Consider the following 12,267-nt stretch of genomic DNA (forward strand, 5'->3'; position numbering starts at 1 on the left):
AAATTAGTGACAAAAGTAATATTTTTTTGAATTTTGAATTTTGTGAAATTTTTTTTGTTAGGGTGAAACATTTTGAAATGAGTGATGTCACGACACAGATGTTGCACATGTTCGTCCTACAGGTGTGCTTCGAAAAGAGAGGCATGATGAGAAGCTACCTGGGGTTGGAGTAGCAGTAAGGGTTGTGACAACCGCCAAAGGGGGAGATGACACTGAGAATATTTGCAAGGTTGCTAGGAACCTCTAGGGTCTTACTGTGGGTGTGCCACCTCTTCCCATGAGGGAGATATCAATCCACTTACAGCGGCACACAGTGGGTGTACCAAAAAGGTTTTTGGTACATCTTATGAGGATAGTTTGGGTTGTGATATGATACCATGAGTAGTAGGATCAACAAGAGAAGAGGATAGGTGATAGCTATAGGGTGTTACTGACAAGCTCAATGAAGCCATTTTATATAAAACACCCAAGTTTTGGGAATTTTTGGATGTACAAGACTTGGGAGTGAGCCGCTTGTGGTTTTCAACTGGAGCTTCGGTGACGGGGCTATGTTGGTGGGGCTGACCGTGGTCACAACCCTGGCACTCTTGTTGACAAGGGTTATGGGAACGATCTTGAACGTTGTTGCAATGGGTTTTGCAATCGTTTCCACGGAGCATTGCGCACCTCTGATGATTTGTTTTTGGGTGAAGATGAGGCCACTCGTGAGGGCATAGTCTCCTTCACTAGCTTCACCTCCTAATAATAGTGGTCCTCCACTGGCTTCACTTCCTAATAATAGTGGCCGTAGGTTCTGATGATCTTAGGTTTCTTGTAGATTAAAAGGTTTACTGAGACTCTGCGGCTGGGTTCTAGATCTAATCTTCTGCAGCTAGATCTAGATCTAGATCTAATCTTCTGCCTTATTTCTCTGCGGCTGGGTCTCGGCTCCTAATTTGTGTTTCAACACTCTCTGCTGATTCACACTATGGGGTTATCAAATGAAACAACCAATTTCATAGACGAACCACCTATTCAATCTTTTGTGGCTAGATCTAGATCTAATCTTCTGCCTTATTTCTCTGCGGCTGGTTCTACGGGCAAGTAAAATATGGCTCCCAGCTTCGTGAAAATAGTTGCTGGCTCAATTCCGTCCGCTTCTGGAGGGCAAGCTCCTGCCCATATCGTTAGTGAAGCCCCATCTCCCACTGTCTAGGTGGTCCATGCCTCACTCAATGAGGCTTTGAAGTTTTCCGAAAGTGCCCTAATCTTCCAGTTCAATGGTTTTTGGCCGCGGCTGACAGCTCTCCACAATTGGATCTCGGAGGTATGGAAGCCAGTAATTTCTGATGAAATTAATATCTACCCTTGTGCTTGGGGTTTCTTTATAGTAGACTTTGAAAATCTTGAAAGCAGACAATGTATTCTAGATTCCAGCCCTTGGTTTTGGGAAAACTCAGGCCTATTCATGAAGCCATGGAACCCATCATTCGATCCCTCAACAACAGTCATAACCTCAGCACCAGTTTGGGTGAGATTGCCAAGCCTACCCTCTCATCTCTGGATCTCTTCTCGCTAAAAGCCATTGGAAATGCAATTGGGAAATTTTACTACAAGTGTCCAGAAACAGAGGAATATGCTAGAGCCACTTATGCACACATCTGTGTGGAAATGGGCTTCAGCACCGGATTCCCAACTGAAATAAACCTAAAAAGTAAAGACTATGTGTGGAACCAGAAACTCGATTATGAAAGTATCCTCTTCAGGTGTCGATCCTGCTTTGAGATAGGCCATCTAGCAAAAAATTGCCCAAAAGCCTCCCAGAAAAATTCTGTTAGAAAAAACCACCACAGATCTACATGGTGGGAAGGAGCACAAAAAGAACACTACACTGTCAACAAAGAAGAATACTCTAGAGAAAACCCTGAATCACAAGAAATCAGGCAAGAAAGAAACAACTCTCAAGACAAGCAGGGAGAAATCCCTGCCCAACAACAAAAAAGTGAACTTGACAACCCCTCAAGCATCAACAGTTATGAGGATTTGAATACCGCATAAAATAAATCTTCATTTAATAGCAAAGCAGATCTCTTAGACCAAACTTCTTCTACAACTATCTTGAAAAGGACAAACACAATAGATCGTGAAGTTAAGACACCAATGTCTCAAGAACGAAAAGAGATGAAGGAGATGCAAGATAAAGGAAGTTTGAAGACCGTAGAAAAAAAAAAAAAAAAAGCTACAACACCAATCTCGCCAAGAAAGACGAGGAGCCAAACAATTAAAAACAAAGAAAATTATAGGTCTAATAGACCAATTTGGTCTTAGTGGACTTTAACCACTATCATCATCATCATCATCATATATATATATATATATATATATATATATATATATATATATATATATATATATCTTTTGGCGTTATTTTGTGTATTTTATGTTTTTTATATGTACACATATGCATGAAACTAAACTAAATGTGAACGATTGAAATTACGTTCCAAAAGCCTTGCTCTTTAAAAATGATTCAACAAGATCGGATTACGAATATGATAATGATTGTTCAAATGCATAACAACCAATTGGGAGTCTAATTTGACCACTAAATTTGAAATGTCAAGAGATATAAACTTCATAAGGAGTTCGATGACAAACCTATACTAAGCAATATTGTTGGTAGAACGACCAAGGAACACCCCTCCAGAACTAAGTATCTCTAACCCATGTGTATAAAGTAACCAAGCAACTGATGCAATGTGTCATGTGTGACGATTGGAACCATCTGCATATTATCCGATATATGGCGAGAGTGAGGTTGACATCTGTGAAAAAATAGAAACATGCATCGGAAAAATAACCAAAAGTAAGCCAAAGCAACAAGCACGCCAAAAGAAACAAAACTTATATACATAAAATTACAAAGCATATGCCTAATGAAACACTAGGCATAATTATTTTTTAGATAAAGCCCTTTGCGAGGCTCAGCGAACAAGATTCCATCATAGTCCTGAAGTTTATAGGCTCCTTTCAAAAGAACCTTAGTGAAAATATAAGGACCAATTCACAATGGTTGAAGTGTTCATGCCTGCAAAGAGGTTGTGCTTTTGATCATAAACTAAAACAAGGTCTCCCTCTTGGTAAGAGCGAGGCTTAGCATGTTTGTCATATTGAGTTTTAACTCATAATTATGGGATTCGAGAGCTAGTGCAGTGTCTCGACGAGTATCATCCAAGTGATGCATTGATAACAAACATTCCTCTTCTTCAGTGGTGTCAGACTCCTCTTCTGCAGAGGTGTCAGATATAAGTTCAACAACTAATTTTAGCGATGGGATCTAACACTCGATTGACATAATTTCTTCTAGGCCATAAACAAGTTGAAATGGTGTAAAGATTGTATCATTGTAATAACCTTGGGTTAAAAGTTCATGTAATAAAATTTAATAAAGGCCCAAATAAGACCAAGTTCATGAGACACGTATTCCAAATTGAATGTTGGGAAAAACATCCTAGTGGGCGTCACTTTCGGTTTATTTATGGCTAAGGAAATTGGCAAAGGAAAATAGACATTATTTGGCATTTTATTTATGAAAATAAAGGAAAATAGGAGAAAAAGGAGATGAAGGGTCCCAAATTTGCATGAGAGGGAAATTGAAGGGAAAATGAAGGAATTAGAGGCATCAATCATAAAAAGGCATTAAAGGATTAGTTGAGAGCTTTTTGTTAGTTTTTGTTGACACCTAATCCTCGTGATTGGGTGAATATAATGTAAATAGATAAATAAATAATATGAACAGTCATTGGGAGATGAACTGAACAGTCTCTCCCTCATGTATTTAATGAAGACCTACCTGAAGGAATATACACAAATCAATTTTTGCCTTGAGGAGTTACTGCCTGGTCTGACATGGTATCAGAGACAGCTCCATTTTCGGCATAGTATTGTAACTCCCTTCTGCTGGTTTCATGCAGTCTGTCCGCTGCTGGGCTCTCTGTTCCTCTGTCCCCTCCGAAATCACTGCCACTGTCGAAATGTTGCGCATGGACCAGTCCGCCCAGTCTGGCGCCTTAGACCACTTGGCCAACTTGATGTTTCACTAAAGTTGTTTGTCTGCAAGTGGTCTTATGTTTTAGTTCTGTAATAGTCCTGTTGATAGTAGAGCTATATGCTGGCCTCTAGCTCGCCGGTTGTGACAGAAATGTCGGTGCTGTGAATAATGTTTTTCTTCTAGCCTGTAATCAGATCTTCCGAAATTTGTCCAGCGATCTTCCATGATTTTACAGAAGAAAACTGAACCACGTGAAGTGTTCTCCAGTTTCGTTGTATATGACAATATAATCCATTTTGTTTGTCTCATCAGGTGACCGGAATCGCTTGAGGAATTTGGAGTCCCAATTATGCTTTTATCTTTGTGCATCAGTCTATCTAAATTTTATTACCTTAAGTTAGAAAGATAAGAGACTTCATGGTTCTGTTGTCAGATATCGTATATTTAATTGAGAAGCTTTATTTTGGGAATCAACATGTATGGTTGTTGCTGCAGTAGTAATTGAATGTAGATATCGTATTTTATATTTGTTTGCAAACCATTGCTTTTAGCCTACAGAAGCCACTCAACAACACTGGATTGCCACCTGCAAACAAGACTTGATTCGATAGTAGATCCTCCTGGAAGAAACGGGGAACAGTGCAGTGAGCGTGGATCGAACACGCAACATTCTTTTACAATATACACAGGTATATTGGTTCCGTTGCCTATGGAGGCATTTTATCTAGTTCAGCTATACGTGATTGAATTATTAGAGCATTTTTGGTCGAAGAACAAAAGATTGTCAAGAAGGTTTTGAAGATGCAAAAGTCCAGAAGCTGAGTTTGAAGACTCGCTCAAAAAAATCCAGAAGCTGAGTTTGAAGACTCGCTCAAAAAAATCCAGAAGCTGAGTTTGAAGACTTATATAATAACTTATTATTATTTCTCTTGAATTGCAACCATACTGTAATACAACAACAAAAAATAAAAATATTGTGATAGTCTATATGCATAGAACATAGTGTTGATCTTTGTATATTAAATGAAGAAGGAAAATAAGGTTGTAGTATTTTGAAGCACATTTTCCCACCATAAGTATTTTCACAGTACATAGATTTTTTTCCAGCAGAAGTAATTTTTTTTACAGAATGCATTCAATCTATCCATGGTGGGAATAATTCTCACTGGCAAGGAGAACTATCCTGAATGGTCCGGGATGATAAAACACACCCTCATTTTCAATGAGTTGTGGAAAGAAGTGTGTATCGGAGATGGAGACAATGAACCGGTACAACCTACCTCAGACAAAGAGCTCGTCATTTGGGAAAAGAAGAATAGCAAAGTTTATGCATTAATCGCAACATCTGTAAATGAAGAGGTGAGTCACCATATCTCGTCATATTCAACTACCTTTGAAACCTTACAAAAGCTGAAAGAACTCTATGACTCACATTCTGCACTTGAAGTTGTTCAACTCATTATAAAAATCTTCACTCTTGAACTGCAAAATAATGATCCTCTTGCTCTTGCATCTGAAGTAAAGTCTATAATGCATGATATCAAATCCACTAAGGTTGAATTGGATATTCCTCTCATCGCTTTTCTCAAGGCACTTTATCCTACTTACTCCAATTATCTTGAGTCATTGGAAGCAAATGGAAATCTCAAAGATATCACCTTTGACTCTCTTGTGAAAAAGTTTGCTGAAAGAGAGAAAGCTTTTGGAAAAAAGACAACCCCTGAATCTTTTGAAGAGGTTGTGTGCCTTTCTCATAAAGAAAAGCATCCTACTCAAGATTCTTCAAGAGGAAGAAGTGGTTGAAGAGGAAGATGAAGATATTTCAGAGGTGGGGGGGCAGACATTCTCAAGGAGAAAAGGCAGATTTGCACTGCATTTGCTGCAAAAGAAATGGATCACATGATGCCTCTACATGCAAGCTACCATGGGACAAAATTGAGCAGAAAAGAAACCAACAGAAAGGTAAAACTGATGATACAGGCAAAGGTAAAGCACCTAAATTCGCTCACTATGTTGTGGCACAATGTAATATTGGAGTAAATGAATATTTATTTAATGCTTCACTTGCTTCTTGGAAAAATGATTGGTTTCTTAATTCAGGGGCAACCTGCGACATGACTCATACAAAAGTTTTTTTTGAAGATTTCACTGACAATGTTGATGGAGCAGTATACTTTGCAGACCAATCAAAAATCAAGCCATCAGGGCTTGACAAAATCAGGCTTAAATTGCCTGGTCTTCCAGACTTTCTTCTGCATCATGTTCTATATCTCCCACATCTCAATAGAAACTTGCTGTCCTTGGTCCACATCCACTATCAAGGTCACTCCATTCATATGTTTGATGGCAAGCTTGAGGTAAGAAAAGCATCTAACTACTCACTTGTCATGAGGGGAATAGAAGAAGAAAGGCTTCTCAAGCTACAAGGAACCTCTACTCGTGAACAACATTTCTCATACAATTCTCATCATGAAGAAGGTACACTTCCATCAAGTTTATTATGGCATGCTAGATTTGGACATTTGAACTATGACAGCCTCGCTTGTTGAAGAAAAATGGTGTTGCTGGTTTGCCTACAATTCCTAGGAAACTTAAGCCATGTGATGCTTGCATTCTAGGAAAGCATAGCAAACAGTCTTTTCATGATTCACATTCAAGAGCATATAGAAAAATTGAACTCATTCATTCAGATTTATGTGGTCCAATGCCTTTTCCTTCTGCAAATGGAAATAAATATATCATGACATTTATTGATGACTACACCAGAATGTGTTGGGTTTATTTATTGAAGAACAAATCTGATGCTTTTCAAACATTCAAGAATTTTCATAAATGGATTGAAAATGATGCATAATCTCATATTGGGTCTATTCCCATTGATAATGGAAAATAATACACATCAAATGAATTTGAAAACTATCTTCGCCAACATGGGATCAAACATCAAACAAATGTGCCTTATAATCCCCAACAGAATGGTGTAGCTGAAAGAATGAATAGGACAATCTTAAATATGGTACAATCCATGCTCTTCTTCAAAAATGTAAAGATAATGTTTTTGGCTGATGTTGTTCTATGTGCTGCATATATAAAGAATAGATGTCCATCTAATGCTATAAAAAACAAGACTCCATATGAAATGTGGTATGGACATGTTCCTTTGGTAAAGCATCTCAGGGTCTTTGGTTCCACCTGTTATGCCTTGATACCAAAGGTACATAGAAACAAACTTGGTGCTAGAAGTCGTAAGTGTATCTTTCTGGGGTATTCAAACACCTCCAAAGCATACTGTCTCTATGATGAAGTAAATAAGAAGTTTGTTGTATCTAGAGATGTAATTTTTCTTGAATCATCCAAAACTAACAATGTTGTTCAGCGGCAACTTGATCGCTTGGATAGATTCGCAAAAGTAAAATAATTTCAAGAATTTGATAATCAGATTCCACATCTTGAAGGGGGATTTCCTATACTAGATCAACATGTGGAATCTTCTTATGAGGAACACACTCCCCCACATGAAACTCCAACAACAGATGATGCTTTAAGTGATGTGATTGATAGAATTGAGAGACTCAATCTTGATTCAGTCCAAACTCAATCAACGGAGCAACCTGGACCATCTGAGAAAGGTCCCCCAAAGTGGCTGACAAAGACACTTGAAAGTGTTCATCCTGATGAAGTTGGAAAGACAGGAACTAGAAATTCAAACCGGCAAAATGTAGGTGATGTAGATGACTCTAATTCACGTGTTGATATAGATGTTTCTTATGATTGTGAATTGAACTTGTCTACAGATTTTGAACCAACTTCCTTCAAAGAAGCTGCTTCTCATGATGAATGGAAAGAAGTGATGCAAAAGGAGTATGATGCCCTCATAAAGAACGACACTTGGAAACTGGTTGATCCTCCATTAGGAACCAAACCAATTGGCTACAAGTGGGTCTACAAGAACAAGTATAAAGCTGATGGCTCACTTGACAAGCACAAAGCTAGGCTTGTGGCAAAAGATTTTGCATAGAAGGAAGGGGTCGATTATGAGGAGACTTTTGCCCCCACAGCAAAATGGGCTACCATTCAGACACTATTTGCACTAGTAGCTCAGAACGGTTGGAAAGTCCATCAAATGGATGTAAAAACTGCTTTCTTAAATGGAGATCTAAAAGAGAATGTTTTTATGTCTCAGCCTAAAGGATTTTCTGTGAAAGGAGATGAACATAAAGTATGCAAACTTGTGAAGTCTTTGTATGGCCTCAAACAAGCACCGCGAGCTTGGTATGAAAAAACTAACTGAGCATCTTCTGAAACTCAATTTTAGACATTATGATCTTGATGATGCAACTTTATTTGTCAAGAAAGTTGGAAAAATAGTTATATATCTTGTGGTATATGTAGATGATATTTTGATGACAGGGAACAATGAAAGCTACATTGCATCCTTAAAGAAGGAATTGGGAAAAAGTTTTGAAATGACTGATTTGGGATATGTTCATTACTATCTTGGCATTGAAGTAACCCAACATCCGAAGTCCATATTTCTTTCTCAAAAGAAATACATTGGAGATCTTTTGAACATGTTTGGCATGACAGAATGCAATCCTCTTACTACTCCAATGGAACAAAACTTAAAGCTAACATCTATTGAAGGAAAGGAATTTGAGGATGCAACAAAGTATAGACAACTTGTGGGAAGTCTCAACTACCTAACTACTACCAGACCAAACATTTCGTTTGCTATTGGAATCCTCTCCAGGTTTATGCAAAAGCCTTGTGAGGGACATCGGTCTGCTGCAAAAAGAGTTCTAAGGTACTTGAAGGGAACTCAAGACTTTGGAATCAAGTATACATAGGTGGAGGACTTCAGCTTGATTGGATACTCTGATTCAGACTTCGATGGAGACAAAGAAGCTGGGGTATCTACTTCAGGATATGCTACGAGTCTTGGATTAGGAGTTGTCTCCTGGAGATCACGCAAACAATCAGTTCCATCAGATTCCACAACAGAAGCAGAATACGTGGCAGTAGCTGAAGCAACAAAAGAAATTGTGTGGCTTAGGAAAATTCTTGAAGATTTGCAGGTAAAACAAGTACAATCAACTCCACTCATGATTGGCAATACCTCTGCAATAAAATTGGCGAAGAACCCAAAGTTCCATGATCGAACGAAGCACATTATTACTAAATATCATCTGATTCGACATCATGTTGAGGCCAAAACAATCCATCTTCGTCATTGTTCCACAAATGAGAAAATTGCAGACATCTTCACCAAAGCGTTTGGAAGAGAAAAGCTTGAACGATTCATAATGATGCTTGGACTCACCAACATCCTTTCAGATTAAGGGGGGGAATGTTGACACCTAATCCTCATGATTGGGTGAATATAATGTAAATAGATAAATAAATAATATGAACAGTCATCAGGAGATGAACTGAACAGTCTCTCCCTCATGTATTTAATGAAGACCTACCTGAAGGAATATACATGAATCAATTTTTTCCTTGAGGAGTTACTGCCTCGTATGACAGTTTTGTTTTGGTATTAGTTTCAGAGAGAGAGAGAGAGAATAACACCAAGAGGAGAAAGCAATCAAGCAAGGGAAAGAGAAGGAAAGCAACGTAAGGGAAAGGACAAGTAAGGAAAGCAAGGAGAAGGGTGGATCAACAACCTCAATAGGAAGATATTTCAAGTAACAGGTTGCATGTGTGATTTCCTAGATGATGTGTGAATGCATGGTACATACATTGGTTTATTTGTTGTCATTGACATGGTTTTTGCTTGGTTTTGCAATGGTTTTGGCCTTGCCTTGCGGTTTCTTGAACAACCATTGTGTGATGGGATTCTTTTCTAGTTGAGATTTGGATTGTTGGAAGGTTTTGGAACCAAGTGAGGTGGTCTTAGGAAAATTCCCAAGGTTTGTGGGTGGAGGTGATTTAATGTCTAGGAAGCCCTTGATAGCTGGGCGGAGACAAGAAAATTCCTGAAGGTAATGGTGAAAAAACTTTGAGGCTTCTAAACTTGTTTGGGTTTCATGATCTCTTGACCGGTTTTGGCAAGATCATGGTAGCCTGAGGGTGGAGGTGGTTTAATCTCTGGGAACCCTGGTTTTTTATGTCTTGAGATCCCACATTCATGCTTGGAATATGGCACGTGGGTGATTGGTTGAAAGAAATATTAGGTTCAACTCAATTTATGGTTGAGTGGTACGTGGTGTTATCACCCTAAAATTTTTGTTTCTAAGCTTTGGGAATTTTTCCTTGTTTCTAGTCATAGTCTTATATGTTTTGAGTCATCTCATCTCAATAAGTGTCATTCTCTTTTCCAAAAAAAAGTTTCACAACCTCATTCCATGTCCTAGAAGCCTCACCATGTGTTTTGACGTCAGTTTGATTCCAAAGGATTGATTAGTCTTGGTCTAGTCTTTCCATGGTTTTTTTAGAGTCTAAGATCTAAAAGAGAGTCTTGTTGGTATGGTCAAATAGGTTCAATACTATGTTCTTACCTATCACTGGTCCCACATCACACATAAGTTCCATGTGTCAAACTTGTGTCAAGGTTTTCGTAGTGAAAAACTCACCCTAGGTGTTTTCGTAGTGCAAAACCCAAAATTTGCACTGGCTGTGCTACGAAATCAGGTATTCTAAACTAGGATTTTTTGTAGCACGCTATGAAACCCCTGAAGTAGCCTGTTTCAGCATAAAAGACTTTGTTTTTTGCTTTTACTAGTCAACTTCAAAAAGGGTGAGCATCTGAGAACTCAATTTTCAAAACTGAAAGAGGTTTTTCTTCCTAACATACTCAACTACAAAAACCTCTTTCAGTTTCTTCAAATTCGTTCTGAGGTGGGAGGAATTTATGGTTAAACTTGCGCTACGAAACTGCTGAAAGTCAAGCTTTGTCTTCTGGTTTGAGCAGTCTTTTTCAAGATCAGTTTCTGGTCACAGGAAAAGGTATTTTGGAATTTTTAAGGAGGTTTCTCTTCATAAACTCTCCATATACAATAACCTATCTCAATTTCTTCATAAGTGTTTTCAGTTGGGAGATACTAAGCTTTCTTTGAAACCCTAATTTCAGAGAACAAATTTTTCCTATTTTACACGTGTTTTTCAAGGACATATTCTGGACAGCTGGAGAAGTTTTTTAAAAAACCAAGAGAGGTTTTTGTTCTAGATAGCATGGAATACAAAAACCTCCTTCAGTTTCATAAAATATGTCATGGATGAGAAGATAAAGGCTCTATCCCACGTGCCAATTTTCAAGGATCCTAAACCTAAAAACAGGGAAACATGTTCCCTAATTTCTAGGGTTTATCATCAGCAGTAAGGTGACAACGTGGGAGGCTTCATCAAATTCGACCTCATGAGGTTTCAGCTGTCAAAGAATGCTTTCAATGTTTAGATAAGGTTGTTGTAATCATAATAAGGAGTTACACTCCTAGTTGTATTAGGTCACTAGCACTGCTAGTTAACACCTAGTTCTAATTAATGGTTTGTTTTATGGTTAGAATAGGTGTCACTCATAGAAGGAGGGCTATCCCTTTGAAGGAGGGCTTTATCCCTTTGAAGGAGGACCTAGTAACTTCCCTCCATTGCACTATAAATACAGGCATTGAGGTGAGGACTAGGGAGGTTAGAAGATGAACATTTTGAGGGTAAATGCTGGTGAAATTAAGACTCTTCGGTTGAGCTTGAGATGAAAGATCACATACCTCTTGGTTCCATTGGAGAGTGAGTGAAACTTGTCAAAGTAGAGGAGACATCTTGTTGGACCCTGGGAGGAGCTTGTATAGCGTCAAGGCAAAGGTTGTAAAGTTCTTATTCTTTTAAATTAATACAATCAAACTCATTTTTCTCAACAAGTATCTTATGTTATTTGTTTCATGGACTCCTTGACTTTCATGTTAAATATGTTTTATGCAATTGGTTTTTCAGGTGCTATTTAATTTGTTTGCCTTGTTTGTGTTTGCAGATTCGCGAAGAGGAGCTCATTTGGATCAAAAGAGCGAGGGCATCCACAAGCTTGCGTTGGACCAAAGGTAGGCCCTAAAAACCCTTGTTTGCTATTGTTTATTGAAGCATATTTAGAGAAAGATAGTGTCTGGTTGGTTTGCTTGTCGTTAGGTCTTCTTTAGATTCTAGGAAGGTCTATCTTGTCCGCAAGATCTACACATTCCGCGCGACAAAATGGCGACTCCGCTGGGGACTTGATTGTTTTCTTTGTCTATACTTTGACCTGAGAA

This window comes from Pinus tabuliformis, chromosome X (genome assembly GCF_031772625.1).
Source record: "Pinus tabuliformis cultivar Carrire ecotype Pingquan chromosome X, CPIR1, whole genome shotgun sequence".
In the NCBI taxonomy this organism is placed as follows: Eukaryota; Viridiplantae; Streptophyta; class Pinopsida; order Pinales; family Pinaceae; genus Pinus; species Pinus tabuliformis.